At 32.7% G+C, this 22,842-nt stretch overlaps 1 non-coding gene across 1 annotated transcript; it reads right to left on the bottom strand.

Moving 5' to 3' along the window:
- Positions 1-19,049: 19,049 nt before the first annotated feature.
- LOC100255933 (uncharacterized) lies at positions 19,050-19,554 on the bottom strand. The gene is made up of 2 exons (XR_009467151.1): positions 19,484-19,554; positions 19,050-19,399 (listed from the first exon to the last, which is right to left on the bottom strand). It is a non-coding gene; the product is annotated as an uncharacterized LOC100255933 (transcript).
- Between the last annotated feature and the right edge of the window lie 3,288 nt (positions 19,555-22,842).

Below are 22,842 nucleotides of genomic sequence, written 5' to 3' on the forward strand. Positions count from 1 at the left end.
ATTTTTCAAAAATGAAATATGGATACATGTGTTCTTTCATAACTATCTCAAATAAATTTTTTTATAAATATGCACATATTAATAATAAAAAATTGTTATCAACAAAAAATGTCTATCATAATGGAACTTATAGAAGTGGCTAGCTCACTTCATATGTTCCTACATGTTAGTAAGTCGAACCAAAACTAATATAATGGTATACCCTTGGTTAATAGCCTATTGACAAAGATTACAAATCATCATTACCTCACCAAGAGTAATAAGGGCCAATATCTTTCCCTTGTTGACTAGGATTAGATAGCCAAAATGCACATATAAAACAAGATGTAAACAATTTTGAAAAATCTCAATCTTAGTACTTCAAATTATCTAAACATTTTCAAAATTTACAAAACAATATACTTGATCATTTAGCATAAAAAAAAAAAAAAGTATTTCACAAAATCCCCTATCCTAGCTCGATAATCCTAAAAATAACTAAATTATAGAATTCCTACGGATCACCTAAGTGAAGGGAAAAACCTAAATCTCTCCATTTCCCAAGTTCGAATCAAGTTAGGAACATGCATAACTATCTTACGTTTTTTCTAAATCCTATGCACAATGGAAAAATAACATTTTTATACTTTAAAAGGATTCAAAAAGTGTTAACAAAAATCATATCTCAAATTCGGATGTTCTTAAATCAAATCCACATGATGAAGATGAATATCGAAATCATAGAAGTCTCGTAAACATGAAGTTTTCCACCCAATGACTCAACCTTAATCTTGGCATACTTCCAATGGGGAAGAAAAGAAGGTGGAGGCTATGACTCTATCTCTCTAGATGGTGGAAGACAAAAGCTATGGGAACCCTAACTCCTAGGGGGTATTTATAGGGTTCTTAAGTGGGCATAAGTGACTTGAGCCTACATAAGCTTGGGTTACTTAATCTATCCCAAAATGGGTTTAATTGATGAATTAATCCAATATGCCTACTAATTAATCAATTAGCCCAATCCAAAGACCTTGTTCACTTACACCTATGTAACCTTGTGTAATTACCAAAATGCATTTATGTACAAAAGTGAACCTAGAGCCAATTTGACCCTCATAAACCATGCTAACAAAATATATGAGCTCAAAGTAGGGATTACTAGGACCTATAGGAATATTAGCTCCCTCATAATCCAATTCTATAGTTGATTCAATATCCCACTATAAAGAATCAACTTAACTCTAGTATCCTATGTAAATAACAACGAGACACTAAGTGCTCGAGTTTGCAACCTACTATCCATTGTGTTCAGTCTCCCCATGAACCGATGTTCGTAGTCTAACAAGATGAAAGTTATCAGTCTTTCAAGACTATCTTTACCATCCTTGAGTTATAGATCCTCCTATTGTGTGTTCAATTGACATATCTTAACTCTCAAAGTGCCAATTTCAAGTTCCACTTAAGGAACTGTTACAACCATAGTTTCCATAAACACACCTCCTTAAAATCATCCAACGAGACACACTGTCTCAATCCCAAGAGATATCATGGTACCTCTATTAAGAATACCTATTGCTACCGACTTCCATCAACAATGATCCAATCCATAAGGAATATATTATTAGCTTATGATCTCACCCGTAGGTCAAAGTCACTGCTAACTTTAGCACAAACTCAATATTCTCTCAAGGTTGAGAAACAACACAATGAAGCAACTTGGTGAGGTCATGACTACTTGATAGCCTTAAGTCATGACTCATCGTAGGTTTTGTCTAATATGTAACCATACACACTAGTGCACAAACCATTGGAAACTCATCTCAATAGCCAAGACCAACCATATCTCCAATTAGGATGTGGTGCACTACAAACTCTAATGGGTTGCCTAAACCCATGAACTAGTTGTGAATAAGTGATTTATTTGCAAGTAACCCATGACTTAGATCTTCTGTGCAACTCCTAATGCACCTAAGTCACATACAATGCAAAAGATGTGGGTAAGAATGCTCATAAAGTATAATACATGGAATAAGGATAGATAAAAGTGAAACTGAAACATCATTAAATAAATAATGAATTCCAAATTTATTATATCATGTCATGCCTTTAAGGGCTCTATCTTAACACTAAGAGATTTAAAAAAATCTTTCATATTAAAGTTCTAATAATTATTATACTTTTACATTTATATTTATTCATTATTTAACATTATACTAATATTAGGTGAAATTATTCAATTGAGGGTTTGTTTCCTAAAGAATTTACTAAAATTTCTCGCTTAAGGAATTATAGTTTAATGTTTTTTTATGGCATCCCACCATAAAAATTTTATTAAAATTTCATTAAGATTAATTCATCTATACAACAAAGGTGCAATCTCCACAAGAATATCTAATATGCATAGATGCCCATTCCAAATTCTCCTATGCTCAACATCACAGCAAAAAAATCTTTACAACGTACAAGCCTTTAAAAATACCTATTGCTTCCAAACAACATTTTATTAGTTTTCAACCCAAAACACACTACATATATTCTTATAACCACATTACACTCTTCTTAATGTTTCCCTACAATAGTCTTATAGTCTATATATGCACTACCCTATGGATTCACCTACAACAACAAAACTATTGGGATTGAGCCCCTAAAAGCAAGACATGATGTAATAAAGTTAAACTTGACTATCCCCTTACTATCCCTTTTATGTATTAACGTTGATTTGAGCATTTAGTCCACATCTTTTACATTATATATGACTTTGGTGCATTTAAAGTTGCATAGAGGATACAAGTCATGGGTATCTTGTAAGTAGATAAATTGTCCACAGTCAATTCATGGATTTGGGTAATTTAGCAAAGACTGTAGTACACTACCTCTTAACTAGAGGGATAACTTGTCTTGGTCGTTGAGATGAGTTTCCCATGGTGAGTTAATTAGTGTATGTGATACACATTGAATAAGACTTATGGTGAATCATGATATAAGGGTATTGATTGTCATGATTCATCAAGCTACTATATTACATGGACCCTCAATCTTGAGAGGATATTGAGTATGTGCTGAAATCATCAGGATACTTTGACTAGGTGAGACCCTAAAATGGTCATATATCCCTATGGATTTGGTAACTATTGATGATGGTTTGTGGCAACAAGTATTCTCAATAGAGCCACCATGATATCTCATGGGTTTGAGATAGCATGTCCCCTTGGGTCATCCAAAGGACTTGTGATCATGAAATTTATGGCCTTAGTAATTCCTTTAGTGGAATTTGACATATTCTCCTTGGAGTTAGAGTATGTTAGTTGATCACATAATAAATAGGATTTCCAACTCAAGGATTGGAGAGGTAATCTTAATAGATGATAGAACTACCTTGTTAGATTATAGACACCAGTTCATAGGGAGTTTATATGCAGTGGATAGTAGGTCACAAACCCAAACTTCATCTTGTTGTTATTTAGAGTAAAGTTGATTTTTTGTAGTGGAATATTGAATAAAATTCATAATTGGATTTTGAGGGAGCCAATACTCCTATGGGTCCCAATAGTCCTCACTTTGAGCTCATATGTCATGATGACATAGTTTATGAGGATTGGATTGCCTCCAGTTCACTCTTGTACATAAGGGTGTTTTGGTAATTACGTAAGGTTGCACAAGGCATAGTGATTACTACCAAAAAGTGCTATTTTGTAGACCTAATTATAATGGTTTTAAGCACCTTTGAGTAGTAATCATATTCATTTAACCCAATTAATTCATTAAGGTCCTTAGTAATTGGTTTTAACCATTTTGTGGCAAGTTTACATGTTTTTATCAGCTTATGAATCAATTCAAGCATGCCAAATGATGGAGGAGCTACTTGGACAAGTTATGGCAAAGCTTTTGGAAGCTCAAATTCATGAAGAACCAAGATTTGGAGCTCCATAGCCCTTTTCCAAAGTCGTTCAAAGTATGCAAGGAAAGAACAATGGAGAAGAGGAAAACAGAGTGAAGAAAACAGAAGACAGCAGCTGCAGTCTTCTTTCACACTTTTGGAGCACTTTCCGAAGTCCATTTCCTACATGCTATATACCATTTCAAAGCTTAGGAAGTCAAGAATCCAACGCTTCAAACCGTGTATGATTTGGATCTGAAATGAGGAAGATATGGCCTTCGGAATACAATTGCTCCAAGCTTGTGCGAAAATTTCGCACAACACCTTCCAAATTCGCACAGCCCATGCGTGGTGCGAATTTTCCTCTGTTTTTGCCGACTCCACTTTAGATATTTTCCTATGTATTTTTTGATGTAATTTCCTTTCTTATCCTTGTAATCCACCAACCATAAGATTTCTTAGCTAGGAAGGTTGGAAAAACTTCTCTATATATATTCCCTTGTATCCATTGTAATAGATATCGATCAATATATAGAATATACAGAGCCTTGCTCTATTTTTCTCTCTTCTCCTGTTCTTCTCCCGTTTCTATTTTCTTAGTAGCCAAACAGTCTCTGAGGGTTTTTCCTCAAAGGATGATTGGCTAAAACTTTTAGTTTCTCAAAGTATGGATGTTATGTGATGGCTTGGATGTAATCCCATGGAAATTTCTCGCACCTGGAAGGTAAGGTAGACGTTTTTCATTAAAGGTTCATTAAGGCAAAGTTTGGTTTTTTATTCCTTTGGACAACTTCCAACGGCCAATACTTGATAATCTTTTGGATTTCTATCCATTAGTTATCTCCTACGAGCTATTGGAAGGTGAGGTTTTCAATTCCAAGTTTTGGATTAATCCGTTAGAACCAATTTCAATGGCCATCGAAAGGTGAGTTTATCACCTGGAATGACTTTGAGTTGCCAATATTTGGTAAGCTTTTGGCTTTAGACCGTTAGTTATCTCTTACGAGCCATTCAAAGGAAGTCTAAGGTGAATAACCATTGATGAAATTCACTACCATCTATTTTGCCATTTTAAAGGATTTAAACTTGATTTGCTAAATCCATACCGGTTCGGGAAGCAAGCATCACCATAGTTGCAACCCCAACGCGAGGAGCCTATCCTGAGATTTCCAATTTGCATAAGAGCCAGAGCATAGCTATCCTATCTTTGAGAAACTTGTTTTTACACCCTTTCATTTTAGTCTTTAATGTTAGCTTAGATTAGTTTAAATCTTTCTAAAACATTTACATCTTCTTTTAAAGCTAACATCCATAAGAAAATCACCTATTTTCCTAATTTGAATATCACTAGTGTTTGCGAAAACCCTTCCCAGTGAACGATCCTAGAACCACTATGCTATAGTAGCTTGGCTACTTTAGTAATAGTATTTAAGGTATAAATTTTGTTGATACGCCTTTAAAGCTAAGCTACCATGAGTCGAATCACATAGTAAACAAGGTCTTTGGATTAGGCTAATTGATTAATTAGACAACTTTATTGAGTTAATTAATCAACCCATTTTGGGATAGATTAAGTGGCACAAGCCTTGGTAGGCTTAAGTCACTTAAACCTACTAAGAAAACCTTATAAACACCCCTTAGGGGTTAGAATTAGGTTTTCATGGTTTTAGATAGTCGTCTTCCACCTCCAAATAGAGAAAGAGAGCCAAAGATTCCTTGCCCACCCTTTAGAGTACGAAGGTCATGGTCAGCGTCATAAGGCAGAAGACTTTGGGTGTTCGATCTTTGTAGGTTGTAAGCTTCGTCTTTATCAAGTGGATTTTGATCTAGGAACATCTAGATCGCATGTATGACTATTATGCCTCTAGATCAATAGTTAATAATGGTTTTTATTGTCATTTTATTTCATTGCAATAGATTTAGAGATGCTTAGGGATAGATGCATGCACGTTACGAGATCTAGAGCTTGGGACCCAGCAATTGGTATCAGAGCCCTAGGGTATATTTTTCCATGCTGGATCTATTTTATAATGTGCTCACATCTATTTTGAAAGATTGTTTTATTCATCACATGACCCTTAGAGATGAATGAATGAAACGCTTTTATTTATTCAATTAAATGAATGAATATGAATGGATATAATCTCTACCTTTTGATTCACTAGATTGGGTTGTACACCGCATAAGGGGTATAGGATTTTTATTTTATTGTAAATTTCTTTTCTTTTCAATAAATGAGTTGTAAGCTCCATTATAAAAGCACATAAATTTTTTATTGTTGTAATTTTTTTTTTATTCATCTATGGTGATCCAAGGAGAAAAGAAAGATTCTTAAATTTTCTTTTTTAAGATCCTATGGTGACTTAAGAAAAAGAATGATTCTTGGAAGTTCTTATTTTAAGATCCATGGTAATATAGTGACATCAATTTTGACTCAAAATGAGGACTACCTCATGTGGATTTCTTAGGGCAAGCCACATATGGTTTTGAATCTTAGGAAATCAATAACCCAATGCTTCAAAATTTTTATAAATTAGAGTTGAAACAACTCATTAGAGGTGGAAGATAACTCTATGGAAAAGTTATGAAAACCCTAGCCCTTAAGGGGTATTTATAAGGTTCCCCACTAAGCTTAAGTGACTTGAGCCCACTAAGGGCTTAGATTACTTAATTTAGCCCAAAATGGGTCCTAATTGATTAATTAATCCAACAAAGTTTACTAATTAATTAATTAGATCAATCTATAGACCTTGATCACTTACCCTTATGCAACCTGGCGTAGTTATCAAAACACCCTTATGCACAAAAAATGAACCTAAAGCCAACCCAACTCCTCGTAAACCATGCCAAGAAGGTATATTAGCTTAAGCAGGGACCATTATAACCTATAGAATAGTACTATGTCACAACCTGCTCAAATGACCCTCCTTATGGGCTTATATAGAAGGTAGGAAGCTTCTAGAAACCCATGGAGACATCTACACGTAAATACAAGGTGGAAGAGTGTGGAAGCTTCTAAAGAAGGCTAGAGATGTCCACACATCTCTACACTTGGCTAGGAGACCATTGGAATAGTGTGAGGTGTTCTAGAGTCTTCCAAAGTCGTCTTGTACATAGACTAGTGTAGGAGCTTCTAGATCATTCTTGATTTATAAGGAATCATCCAAGGTTCCAAATACTTTCTAAGGTGCCTATAAATAGGTTAAGGCCTCATTTGTCCAAGGCACCACCCAAGAACCTAACTAACAAAGCAAGTGAGCTTCCAAGCACTTGTAAAGCATCATTTGAGGGAAATAAAGCTTCCATTATGTTAAGTGTGGCCTACTGTGCCTTCTAAAGCTTCTAAGTCATGTGCATCTTAGCCTAGTAAGCTAAGCATCAGGAGTAAGGCTAACTTAGCAAGATCAAGTGTCTTGACTTGTCTAAGTGCTGCATGAGCTTAGGGAAAGACTAAGTTTGTGGCAACTAGCTCCCTTAAAATCCAATTTTGAAATTGATTCAACATATCACTACAGAGAATTAGTTGCACTCCAATACCTTATGTAAATAACAATGAGACACTAAATGCACATGTCTATGACCTGCTATCCATTGTGTTTAATATCTCTATGAACTGGTATCCATAGTCTAATAAGGTGAAAGCTATCAATCTTTCAAGACTATCTCTACTATCCTTAAGTTACAAATCCTCCTATTGTGTGTTCAATTAACATGTCTTAACTCTCCAAGAGCTAATGTCAAGCTCCACTTAAGGAATTGTCATGACCATAGTTTTCATGAACACACCTTAGGATCACCTAAGGAAACACTTTGTCTTAATCCCATGAGATATCACAGTGCCTCTATTGAGAATACCCATTACTATTTGTTTCAATCAACAATGACTCAATTCATAAGGAATATATAATCAACTTATGACCTCACCTATAGGTCCATGTCACTATTAACTTTAGTACAAGCTTAATATTATCCCAAGATTGAGATATAACACAATAAAGTAATCTTGGTGAGGTCAGGACTACTTGATAGCCTTAAGTCATGACTCACCGTAAAAAGTACAAAAACCATAAAAAAATTCATTCTAAAATTCCCTACACAACCAAAACCAATACAAATTCACAATAGATGAATGAAATATAATTATATGTTCTAAAGTAATCTGATAAAAAAAAACAAGAACAATAAAAACAAAGGATCATAACTTGATTTTTGTAAAACCATAAGGAAAATTAAAGAAATTAGGACCTGACAAAAAGACGCAATTCACAAAATTAGATGGCCTGAAGCTCTATGGCACTACAATTTTTATTGGAATTCTTGATCTTCACTTCTCTTCTTCGATTTTTCCCTTAACCAAGAATAGAAAAAAAATTTCATAGCTAACTAGATTGCCCTCTCTCTCTAACCCTCTAGCTTTTCTCTCAACGGAGATCAAAGAATCTATAGTAAAAAAGATTGCTAACCCTTAATAGAGGTGATTTTTCTTGCTTTTATAGTGCCTTTGAAAGACTTTAGAAAATAGGTTCGTTCTCTTTCTCACGTGACCTCACTCCCTTAACCCGATGAAAACATCATGAGCCTCAAAAACTGTCTCATGTTTTTCTAGCCAAACATGCCTTAAAATGAAACTAACAATCATGCCCTTTAACTAAATATTGTCTCATTTAATTACCATATATGACAATTTACATGGTCTTAAAAACAACAAAGAAAATTAAGCTCACCAACATAATATAGAATAAATCAAGTAAAAAAAAGAACGCAACATGCATGGTCATGCATGGCCTTTATAAAGTCTCATTTCCATTATGAAAATTAGAGATTGAGGAGGATTCATTTGATTGGGTGTCCACCACATGTAGGTGCATTTATCATAGAGAGCGAAGCAATTAATCGGGAGCAACCGAGACCGATCATTGGACTCAAATTTGGAGAGGTAAGTGCAGCAATCATTGGCTGTGTCATCTGAACGTTTTTCCTTGTCACAAAGCCTGACATTCTTCTTCATGGCATCCACTTTCAGGTCATCTTGCTTTAGTTGTAGGCTGGAATCCTCGCGGTGTCTTTCGATGGAGTCAACGACCAAGTCCAGCATGATGATTCGTAAGTATTCTAGTCAGGCCATCCCGACCACCTCCCTACTGGTCATTTGTTGCGTGTTGAAACTGTTGTGGTATTTGATTTGAAGAAAAAAGAAGACGAAGTTGTAGTGGGGTTGTGTGGTGTAGTGTGGTGCTCGGTTTGAAGGAAGAAAGAAAATGAAGTTGTAGTGGGGGGATGTGGTATTTTGTAGTGTGGTACTCGGTTTTGAGAGAAGAGAAGATGGATATGGGTGATAAAGAAGTGGAAGGATGGCTAAGCTTTGGTCATTTGCAAGCATGACAACTTTGAAATGAGGAGTTATGGGCCAAAATGGGCTTCTCCCCACACTTAATGTTAAGACTAGTGTAGACCCTCCATTTTGTCCTCTTAGCACATGCCCTATTAGGTGATCTTTCAGTATGCTATAGTAGTTTCTTGGTAGCCCACATTACTCATACAACTAATCTTTTTGAGCTATCTTGGAGACTCTAGTTGAGAGATTTATCTTACCTCTTATCATGAACCTTGGCAGCCTTAAGTTAGGCCTAGGATTTTCCTTTCTTTTTTAAGACAACTCATTTAGATACACTTTTAGGATAACATATCTAGGCACACTTGGCCCATTTAGGTGCACTTAACCCACTTAGGCTCACCTAGGCTCACCTAGGCCCATTTTGGCACACCTTGGCCCACTTAGGTTTACCTAGTCTTGCTTAGGTCACCTTTTTGGCACATCTTGCATGTCTCACATGGCTTGCATGACTTACATGGCTTTCATGGCTTGTGTTTTGTATAGTTGCATGACTTGAATTTTTATTATTATATTTTTATTTATTGTCTTGTCTATTTCCTCCTTTATTTTATCTTCCTGTTATTTTGTCATTTTTCCATAATACTTGTCCTTACTCATCTATTTTAATTTAATATTTTTTTTTTATTTGATTTAACCTAGTAATTTTGTAAAATGTTTTATCTAATCTAATAACTTTGTAAAACACTTTTATTTAATCTAACCATTTTCTAAAACACTTTTATTTCATTTAATAATTTTCTAAAACACCTTTATTTAATCTAAGAATTTTGTAAAATCTTTATTTCTTTGTCAATGCAGTTTTTTTTTACTGATTTTTATCATTATTATTATCATCATCATTATTATTATTTCTGTATGAAAAAGGAAATGATGAGCAAAAAAGAAAGAATGTAAGTCGCATTTTGGAAAAAGAATCACATGATGATGAAAGGAGGCTTCAGCAATGTTCTGGGTCAATGGATACTTTAGATGGAAAATGAAAAGAGATGTTATATTTTAGGAAGAATTGAGGTGACATATTGGATATATAGGTTGTATTCTGGAAAGGATTCAATAGGAGAATTCTTGGAAGGAAAAAAACACTATTTTTAGAGAGATTCAACACCGTTTTGGGAAGAGGAATCATGCTGGTCTATGAGAATCATACAAGTGATATTGATGTTGATAAGGAAAATAAGAGAGATGAGGAAGATGATAGAGATTATGCAATTGATATAGATGAGATTCATTTACCTAATGATGATGAAAATTGTGGTCAAAGAGAAAATATTGATTTGGTGATGGTCCAACAAGTTGTGGAATGTGAAAGCACAAGATATGTGAGCCTTGAAGTTGGTGATAGGTCCAATGATCCTAAGGTTGAGTTTAAGATTAAAAACACATCACCAGTTTCCTCCTCATATGGCACCCAAGTTAATATCTCTAATGACAACCTAGAGGCAACATTTGCACCCGTTGCATACTATATGCAACCTAAACCACAATTTTTAAATATGGACAAGGCAATTAATTGTGTTGTAAGTGATTGGACTCCGTGGAAAAATCCAACTTTAGGAAATGTTGATGGGGAGTTATCAATTGGCCAAATATTTCCCTCAAAATTAGATTTGCAACATGTGTGAAGATGTATTCTATAAAGTCACACCAAGAGTTTATTTTTTATAGATCAATTACAAATGTGTTAGTTCTTAAATATTAAAAAGCACCAGAGTGCCAATGGTGACTAAGGGCAATTGTGGTGAAAGATACATGCATGTTTAGAATCCTAAAGTACAAAGGTCCTCATACATGTGTCAATCCATGTATTAATTAGGATTATTCACAGTTGGATTCTAGCTTTGTATCTTAGTATATTGAAATATTGGTGAAGGTAGAAATGACCATTACAATTGTTGCAATTCAAGCTATTGTTGTAGAATAATTTGATTACCAAATTTTTTTATAAAAAAGCAAAGAAGGAAAAAGGAAAAGCAATGACTTGATTATTTGGTGATTGGTACAAGTCTTATGTAGAGTTACCTCGCTTCTTCCTTGCTTTGGAGCAGTCAAATCGTAGATGTATTGTGTATTTCAAAATGGTTTCTAGAAATAACCCGAATGAAGAAATTTTTCAATGTGTTTTTTAGGCATTCCCTCATCTATTAAAGGAGCGGGGACCCCCTACCATCAATGCAACCCCCTACCTATTCAAACCCACTATCATCAGTACAATCACCTACCTCTTCAAACCCACTTTCAGTGCCCGCTATCCCATATGTCAATCCTTTTTCATTGCCCTTAGATGCTTCCTTAGCTACCCCACATGGACTTGAGTTTAGGACATAAGTTCTACCATCACTAAAGCCATATATATTTGTCCCTATACCTATGCAAACTAACACATCTACTTAACTAGATCTACCCCCAACCATTCCAAGGGGTAGGCGTGGCCTACGTCGACCTAGATTGCTACCTCCACCACCTCTATTTCCAAGCTCTAGCTTCAACTCCATCACAGACAGACATTCTTTACGTGTCACGTGCAATCCTTGCTATAGTTAGAGAGGAGCAACCAAAAAGGAAGAGAATACTAGTTACAATAGGTTCTCTCCTTGTGGAGGCATGTGAGATTATTTATACTCTCTTTTTTTCCCCACTATATAAATATTTAGTGGGTATTTTTTGTGACTTTGATGAAACTACTAAAAATTACATTTTATAGTAGATTTTTTCTAATTAATTTCATTAACTAATTTTGTCAAAAAATCTATATATGAAAACTTAAGAGTATACTATTATTTCGATAAAGATAAATTTGTCATAATATAAATAAATTAATATCTTAAAAAACAACAAATGAAATTTCTTAAATTAATAAATCATATAATTTTATTATTTTAAGATTATTAATTTATTGATAAATAAAATATTCATTTATTGAATTATATTTATCAATTTATGTTTATTGAAGTAATACTAGATTCTTGAGTTTAAATATAAATAATTTATTATTAAAGTATATATTTTTAATTTCAATAATAAGATATATATATATATATATATATATATATATTAACTAAAGCCTCAATTGACAATCGAGGTTTCAGTTTAAAAACCAAACCCTTAGTTGGCAATTGTAACTTCAGAGTATACTATTATTTCGATAAAGATAAATTTGTTATAATACAAATAAATTAATATCTTAAAAAACAATAAATTAAATCTTTTAAATTAATAAATTTATTATTTTAAGATTATTAATTTATTAATAAATAAATTATTCATTTATAATCTTTACTATTTATCAATTTATGTTTGTTGAAGTAATACTAGATTCTTAAGTTTAAATATAAATAATTTATTATTAGAGTATATATTTTTAATTTCAATAATAAATTATAATTTAATATTTTTTAATTAAATTTTAAAATAAAAAAATAATTAAAGCATCTATTGACAATTAAAACTTTAGTTCAAAATTGAAGTTTCAGTTGCTCACTAAGGCTTCAGTTAAAAAATAAAGTCTCAATTAACAATTGTAACTTCAGTTCAAAAACTGAAACCTTGATTAACAATTGTGGTTTCAATTCAAAAATAAAATCTTAATAGTTAATTAAGACTTTAACTAATATATATATATATATATATATATATATATATATATATATGACATAACTCCTACGCGGAGACGAATTTTAACATAAGTTTTATAATACAATTAGATATTATATTTTTTCTATAGATGGGCCGTTTCGGCCCAAAACTCTTCAAATGAGGCTTTGACTGAGGAAGACATCATAGGAACAGTTGGTTTAAGGCTATATGTGGTGTAGCTAGGGTGTTAGGGTTTCGGGTTTGAGAATTGGCGTGAGTACCTAGCTAGCATAGGTATAGGACTGCTGGGTAATGACCAGCTGTGGGGGATCAAACTGCTAAAGTGGGCTGAGTTGGCATGGTCTTGGCAGCTGAAAAGTGGGCTGAAGCAGAGAAGAAAGGACGGCTGGTGCAGGGTGTCTTTGGCAGCCAAGAATGGCGCTGGTTGATGATTTGTGGGAGATAATGTGAGATAATATCAATGGGTAGGTTCATATGGTGACTACACGGGATGCTTCTTATATATATATATATATATATATGTATTTTATGAACTTATATAAATTGTATAATTGTCAAAAGATTAATTCATTTCATGTTATAAAATGTGTGTTTTAATAGTTATGATGACCTAAATATTCTATTTTTATTCATGGTTTATGGGACATTGAAGAAATAAAATATTGTTTTAGTATGATTATTATTAAATGAAAATGATCCATTTTAATATTTATTTTAAAGCATGAATTTGATATCTATAATAAACTCCAATCTTAATTTTCATGTTATTTTTATTTTAATTTATAATTCATGAGACATGAAAAGAAATATTATTTTAGCATGACTTAAAAATCTTGAAGTATATATGTAGTAGTTATGATGTATTAATCTTCAATTTACCCATTTAATAAAATTGGTTAACATCTCGCTTTCTATAATTTATAAAGCGATAATAACAAAAATAATCGAATCATATTAAATCATATATATGAAAAATCCTTTCTTAATTCAACACCAAACTTTAATTGTACATCTTTAAAGAAAATGAAATCAATTATAAATTAATTCAAATCATGAATTTACCTTATGACATTAAGGTTTTAAAATTCTAAATGAACCTAAATATGTTATAAATCAATCAAAAACAAAATCTTAAACTAAGAATCAAAGGTCACTAAAATCAAGCTTGAGATCCACCTAATCCTTCTCAAATGTCTCTCATAGAAAATCCAAAAACTAGTTATCAACGTGGTTACAGTGGACCACTAATGAGAGCTAAAAAAATAGCTCAGAAAATGGCCATAAGTGCACAATAAATCATCAAAGGATCTTGAAATCTATTCTAAATTGAATGTTTCAAGAGGACAAAATGGAGGATCTATAGCACTACAATCTTAAATGGATCGCCTAAATCCATGAACCGACTATGAACTATCATTACTCTACAAGGAACTCATGACTTAAATATTCTATGTAACTTCAAATGCACCAAAGTCATTTACAATGCAAGTGACGTGGGGGTGTATGCTCAAATAACTAATTAATGCAAAATTGGATAAATATAGGGAAACCAAAAAACATTAATAAATAAATATGTAAATTAATTTTTTATCTATTACATCATGTCATACTGTAGACCCCCATTTAGGCATGGGTCACTTTTTCTCTATTTGTTTTTGCAGATCACATTTTTAGCCAAGTGTCACTATCCCAGCGGGCCACATGTCACATCCTTAGTGGCCGTAAGGAATCAACCTCGCTTTTTGAAGCTGCAGTAGGACTTTGACACGTGGAGGAACTTTCTGAAGGGGGGTCCCGCAGGCCGTTAGGGGGCGCGGATGAGAGAGAAGAAAAGGTGGCTGCAGCAGAGATCGTTGGGAAGGCAAATCCGGGAAACAGAGGAGGTTTTCTGAAAGGGAGGACAACATTGGGGAGAGATAGAGGAGTTTTTCTGAGAGTTTTGAGAAAAAGAGTATGGGTTGAACTGTAGTAGGAAGCTAAGAACAAAGGAGCGTAGAGTTGCTGGGAAAAGTCCAGGACACGGAGCTAAGAAGGGAGATTTCCAGGTATGACCATTTGTTTTTTTTTTTTTTTTTTGTATATTTTCCATTTTTTTTCATACTGTCCAGGTCTGATTGTTACTGATTTTTCATTTCTGCTTGTTGGGTTGTTCTATTTTGGTGATTACTGATTAAATATTGGAAGAGTTTGCTGTGTTTTATGCCCTATTCTGACGAGTATTTTCCATCGTAACTCATTGGATGTTGGACCCATGGATGAAACGATGAAATGGGTCCGATATGCTGGTTAAAGTCTTCATGTTCTTCTTCTTGTCGCTATCCTGTTGTCTCCTTGTTTTCTTTTCCTCCCTGAGTGCATACTCAAGGCTCCAAAGTCGAGAGAAAGTTTGGGTTGAAGCAGAACCTGACATTCGATGGTGTGGTGGTCCGTGGGCAAGATCTTTAGGTCCGAGTTGAAGTGCGAGGTGGATTCATCAGAATAAGAGGAGCGCATTTTGTGATGAATGGTAGCCCTTACTATGCCAATGGCTTCAATGCCTAATTGGTTGACGTATTTGGTTCCTGACCCATCTCAGCATGCCAAAGTCTCAACTACTTTCCGTGAGGCTTCAAGCCATGGCCTCCTTGTGGCTAAAATCTGGGTTTTCAGTGATGATGAGAACATGTCTTTTCAGTTTTCTCCAGGCTTTCACAGTCAGCAAATACCCAAGGTTGCATACTACCAGACATATTCGTCGGCTAGACGTGGAGGCACATCTGCTGGTGGCCTGTCCCTTGTGTTTATGTCCATGCACATGTCCTCACTCTGCATGACCCCTATCTCTATTCCCACGCAAGCATGTCGTCATCTCATCCCCATGTTTTTTTCTTCCTTATCCGCCATACCCATTGTTCATCTATCCACCTCTCTCTCTAGGTCGTCATACCCATTTCCTCACTCAAGCTTGCAGGAATCAAGCATCCTCCACCACACCCATTTTCCTCTCATTCATTCTCCATCTCACTCCCTCACTTACATGGAGTCTCACGGGTGCATGCTATCCTTCACTCCTTCGCATACCCATTAAAACCACTCACCCAAACCTCCATATCCATACAACCTACCAAGCCCGTTTCTCTCTCTAAACTTTCACCTACCTGTGGGATCCTCCTTAAAAAAATGCCACGTGGCTCCCTCTCCCTTGCGACGCATGGCATAGCTCATTCCACTCGAACGGAAATCATCGCTCACTCCACCCGGATGTCTCACATCCGGAATTCTTCTCCGTCAACATTCCACCCGGGTATCTCCCATCCGGAATTCTTCTCCGCCGACATTCCACCCGGATATCTCACATCCGGAATTTTGTCCAACCAACGTTCAACCTCCTCCAGATATCTCACATTCGGAATTCTGTCCGGCCGACGTTCCACCTTCTCCGGATATCTCACATCCGGAATTCTGTCCGACCGACGTTCAACCTTCTCCGGATATCTCACATCTGGAATTCTGTCCGACCGACATTCCACCTTCTCCAGATATCTCACATCCGGAATTCTTTCCGACCAACGTTCCACCTTTTTCTTCATCCTTAGAGCATTTTCTTGAGGTTCCCAAGATCCCATTTTCAATAAATTTGGCTGCCATTTTCTTTTCGGCGAGCAACTTTCGAATTTTTCATGATTTTAAAATGATTTAACATAAGCATGAATTTAAATTTTGTAATTCCGAGTGATGGAGTTTATGGAATTAATTCATGCAAAATAAACGAGCTTTGGTGGGGGCCCCATATCAATAAATTTTCTTCAAAATAAAATGAATTTGAATGAAATGTCATGCGTGCTATTGGTGATTCTTTCTGTTTGGTGATATGAGTGACATACTTTATGTTCATTACTATGCACTAACCCTATTTTGTGATAGCGCGTTGCCGTTTGCTGATCAGGTACGCATCCACTTCCACTTTGGTTATTCTCTATGCATATTCTGATACTCATACGTGCATGATAGATTCGGGTACCCATTGATTTCCTTATTAGATGTCATGATTGTTTCATTTTATTAGTAAAGACCCGTTTCTAGGGACTTAGAGGGGTGCTACGGTCTCCATCGTACCTTCCCGATAAGTAACCTGACCCCTGAACCCGATCTGATTTTTTCGTAGACCGACCTTTTCCAAAACAAGGAGTCACACTTAGGGTTTTTCTTTCTTATTTTGTTTACCCTTTAAAAATAAAACAAAAATAAGTGGCGACTCCAAGGCATTTTTTTTAACCGATTAAATCATTTTTTCAAAATAAAAATCGAGTCTCGCCATCGAGTGGGAAACGCATGAGCCGAAATATGGGGTCCACACATACTTTTTAGAGTTCAATCTCATCAAAAATTGAGATCTCTTAGGATTTATTTTGAATGAATGGTGAGGATTCAAACAAAAAATGAAGACTAAGATTCAATTTAGCTAAAATGGATAAGAAATGGGCTTCAACTTAGGCCTAATAATTAACAGAAAAGGCCTAGAAAATATGAAAATTGAAATGAGCCCAAAACAAAAGTTAGAAATGGGCTTGAAACAATTTTCTAGGTCTACAATAATTTACCAATTTTGATTTATTATTTTGGTGTTGATTAAATCTATTTTTTAGCTTCAAATTATTAAGTTTATTAATAAATTCAATACAAAGTGTCGCTTGATTTAAAGGTCATTTCTCTAGTGAGAAAATTTATATAAATATAATTTTGTGCCAAAAAGAACTAATAGTCATTGTGGACTAATTTGTATCAATTAAATTTTGAATTCATTAGTTCATTATTTGAGTTTTAAATTATTTTTAAAAATTATTAAACTAGTTAAAGAATCTAACATATTAAGTCTTATTTATTTTTTAGTTTATTTGTCTTGTGAAAAAAATATATGGTTTCATATAAAAGAGAAACAATAGAGTCAGTCTACACCAATTTTTGTCCATAAATTTACAGTATTAATTAGATTACTATTTGAATTTTAAGTTATTTTCTAAAATTAGTAGATTCGTTAATAAGTCCAACATATTAAGTTTTATTTGATTTGAAATTTATTTACCTAATAAAAAATTTGCAAAAATATGATTATAAGGAAAAAATTAGTCAAGTTATTCAAAATGAATTTTTGTCTATGACTTTCTAATATTATTGAGTTCTATGACTTTTTAGTGCTAATTAAGTTGGTTTTTAAGTTTGAGATTATTTTTAAAATTTAATAAATAGCTTAATGAAAAATTTTAGAAAATTTGAAAACAGACAACAATAACCAAACCATGCTATTAGAAAATTGTTTTTAATATATATATATATATATATTGTAAAAATTGTTTAAAAAAAAAATTGAGATATCAAAAAGTTTTACGAGACTTTTAAAAGTATAAAATAAATCCATACTTTTTCTACTTCTACTTTTATATAAAAGGTTTTCATTTTAAAATCTAAAAATTAATTAAACAACTATTTTTGAGAATAGTTTTCTATTCTTCATAACTATTTTCTGTTCTTAAAAACAGAAAACAATGAATTTTCAAAAAACATCTTTAAGTTATTTTTTATTGTTTTCACTTGTTTTTTGAATGTTATTTTAAAAAATAATTATATAAATATGTAAAATGATTAAAAATAAAGTACTAGATATAAAAATTATTTTTAAAACATATGTAAAAATATTAAAAACAAGTTAAAAATATTTTAGGATTACAAGCGAACTTTTATTCTATAAAATATTATAGAATAATTTTTAAAATTTGTTATCAAAAATTGTTTTTCAAAACTATTTTCGTAAACAGTTACCATACAGGTCCTAAATATGTCCTTTTTTTTTTTTTTTTTCTTTTTACAACAATTTTTTCCTTTTTACAATAATGTGACAATAATCATTCTATTTTAAGTTAGGACTTGGTAAACAAAACTACTTTAAGAAAACCATATCACACAAATTTTTAAGTTTCGTGGTTTCTCAACATGATTTCAATCATTTGAAAATAAATATCAATTATTAAATATTAAATGAGTAAAAAATGTAAAATATTAACGCCTCGCATATATTCCATTTCCGTTGAAAAAGAATCCATCTATTTTTTTCTTCTTTTTTCTATACTTTGATAAATACAAAATTTCATGAATACTCTTTGAATCAACATACTTTTTTCCATTTTATTTATTCAATTGTTCACAAAAAAAAAAAAAAAACTCTTATTACTCAAAATATATAACTTGTATTTTATTTATAAATACAATGGAGAGGTATCATACCTCTAAAACGTCTCGAAACTTTACAAGTTTTGTGGATTAGAAAACAAAAAAGGTGACAAAAATTTTGAATGCAGTTATGGAAAAGGCAGGAAATGAAGTCATATAATGAGAAGGTACAGAGGTGAATCGATGAGGAATGAGTTCAATCTACACGATCGTCCTTGGAAGCAACTGACTGAGAAGAATCAATGAGGAATGATTTCAAGTGCTTGGCAAACTCCCCGGGCTTCTCCAAATTCACTGCATGGCCTGTGTTCTTTATTACTACTAGCTTTGCATTCTCCCCCAAGTGCCTACTCCAACATTTCACATTTCACAATTCAAAACGGTGTCCTTGTAATTCAAACTAAAAGTAGGTGAAGTTTTTCTTCATTTACCTCTCTAATCTGTACGCCAATTCGATGGGGAATATTTGATCTTGGTCTCCCCATACTATTAGTGTTGGCTGCTTCATTAAGATTTATTAGAATGTATGAGATAAAAATTTTAAAAATGAAAATTAGGAATGAGTCCACTCCACTAGAATTTGTACATTTTCACACAAAGATGCCCTAAATCATGAGTTCATGGCAGTTGGATTATGTCCCTTCTAGTTGTTGAGGAGACGTCTACTAAAGAACACAACTACACCTCACAAACGTGAGAATAAATGTTGGTACTAACGTTGTAAGTCTTAGGAAGAGTAGCGACTACGAGGTTAAACTGTGCACTTACTTTTCATTTTTAGTGAAATTAGATAGTGCCACGGTATAAGATTTCAAACTTTCATACTTCTTTTGAACTTCCAAAATTGATTGCATATGATTTTTCAACTTCTAAATGCAATTCCTAATTGATTTGAATGTTTATTAAAAACTATTCATGGTTGTAGGAAAGAAAACTTTATAAAGATTAATTTAGAACTGACATATTATTGTTGGGCTGATAATGAAAGATTGATAGTTACCTGAGTTATCTTAGGAAGATTAATAAGCTTTCGATCTTTGAGTATCATCTGGAGCAGTTCTCTCTTCTCTTCCACATGATCCGTGCACATCACCTGTCCAAACGGAGAATATGTCACTGAACATATCTACAAGAAAACAGTAACTTTCACCTTTTTATTGACTGAATTTGTAAGAAGAAAAAGCAATGGCTCTGGTGAAAAAGAGTGTTATTTTCTTTGTAAATATAGAAAATGAAAATCGCATGCAAAATATGCTTAAGAGATACTTTCAAATAAAGTATTTTTAAAATGGGTTATTTTAAAAAATTTAGAAGTTTAAGGGGAGCCATTTGGCGATCTTTTCTTAAGCTTATTTTTAAAAATTACTTTTTATTCTTTAACTTAAAAATAGTTTTTAAAAGCAAGTTTCAGAAAACATGGTCAAAGGAAAGTATGACCATGCTTGATATGTTAACTTAAAAATAATTCAGCCTAATTCAATAAATAAATTTGTTGCTCAAACTTTGTCTAAAAGTTGATATGTTAAAATTAGGTCTAGTCAACCCAGTCAAGTATGAAATTGACAATAATGAAAGTAAAATGGTAACACAGCACATAAGATAATGTCCTTCAAGTATGCAAATTCTTCGACTTCATTCACAATTTCCATTTAAAGATAATATACTACTTAAAATGAAAAATAATAAGTTAAAAAAATCACTTTTTATAATTTTTTTCATTATTGCAAATATTAACGAAACTGAATGAAGAAAAAGGAAATCACTTTTTTTTTTAAAAAAAATATCCTCATATAACGTAACAACCCAATGCCACATCCAACCCCTGCCACCCCACCACAAAAAAAAATATATATATAATTAAATTAAATTAGTTAAAAATTGATGTATTTTAAAATTGTTCAATATTTATAAAAAAAAAATATATAAAAATAATTTATTAACATTTGGTAATATTTGTCTCATATTAACATTTATTTAATTTTTTTTCAACAAGAAGATAATTTATTCTTTTAAATAAATAATAGATATATTAATTAAGAGTTGATCTATCACAACTCACAAGCACAATAAAAATAAAATTGCCAAATGAAAAAAAATTATTTTGAAAACAAAATTTGATTATTTGTTGACTATGAGAAGATTATTGAAAAAATGAAAGATAATTATAAAATCATCATATATTTTTTCACTAATATGCAAAAATGAATATAAATTTTTTGAATAAAATAAACTTCAATTTTGATTGATAAAAAAAAAAATTTAAATTGGAATTGGAATTTGTTTAGTATGAACTCAAAAAGACCTGTGTGAGGGGACCTTGATTCAACATTCATTATCTATGCTTTATATTCTTGCATAAACTTATCCCCTTCACTGCCAATCATCAGTCTTTTAACCTTGTCATTAGGAGTAGGAGTAACCTAGGTGAGTCATAGATTCATTGACAGGAAAGCCATTTTATATTTGTTCCTATCCTTTACGTTCAAATAAGTGAGTTGTTGGGAGGGTTGGTAACAAGTCTTCATCAATTTGAGGGGAAGGACTTTTATCCCTTTTAAGGGAATTTGTACCATTCTTATCGAGTTTGGGTGAGCATGATCAATATTCAAAGAACTATCTATATCTTAGAGATCATAGTTCACCATACTTGTTTTGTGGCTATGGCTTTTGATATTATATCAATAGCACCTCTTCTTGTCCTTCTCAATCCACTATATCAACTAGTAAGACTACAACCATAATTTTTTATTAAAAAAAAATCAACTTAATTCTTCATATTATCTTAGCCTCTTCATCCAAAGAAGTAATTTCATTGAGCTCCTCTATCAAAAACTCTTATGAAACTTGAAACCAAAAGGCTAAACTCCATATAAATTGCTCTAGAACAAAGATAATCCAATTGAAGGACAACCCATCTTTCTCAAGATATGGTATTAAGCCAATTTTATAATATCTTCAAACTATTAAGAGTATATCTAATAAACTTGCAATTATTAGAGAGCCCCAAAGTAATAATTATCTTTCCCTCAATCTTAGAGAACTTGGTTAAGAATTCAAAGCAATTATTAATATAGTCTTGCATATAAGAGACAATACTATCAACTTTAAAGAATTACATGATAAACTTATTTATCATGAAAAATTTATCAAATGGGGGGAAACATAATCTAATAATACCTACATTACCAAAAATCTCACTTAAACATCTAACAACTCCATTAATCAAGTATTAATTTATAGCAATGATTTAAAACCTGACAAGAAATTCAATAATAATCTAAGTTTCTTTTTTCCAAAACCAATAATCAATTTGGTTAACAGTGATAGGATTTTAACCACAACTTCAACTAGAATTTCAAATGAGACTTTAATCCTTTTTAAAAAAAAATGTTGTGGCTTGCCAATACTATGGAAAGTAAGTGCATACTATATGTTAATGTTCTCATATTTATTTCTATTTATAATGATGTTGCTATGACATATTACACCATCATGCATCCTTCTCTACTGGAGTTGGTTTCTAAATTCAACAATCTCATGCCATGTGACCTCAAACTTATTATTCTCTCTCTATATCAAGACTATGAAGGATCATATGATATATATTAGGTGATGCTTCAAGTCTTACATGGGTTCCACCAATTTATCATCCCCTTTGGTAAATTTTCACTCTCAAATGTGTTGTGTATCCCATCGATGAAAAGAATTTTATTTTTATCCCAAAATTTGGTAAATCTAATAATTCTTCTATTGAATTCTTCGCTCATTTTATGTTGTAAAGGATTTAATC

Source organism: Vitis vinifera, chromosome 12, assembly GCF_030704535.1.
Source record: "Vitis vinifera cultivar Pinot Noir 40024 chromosome 12, ASM3070453v1".
Taxonomy (NCBI): Eukaryota; Viridiplantae; Streptophyta; class Magnoliopsida; order Vitales; family Vitaceae; genus Vitis; species Vitis vinifera.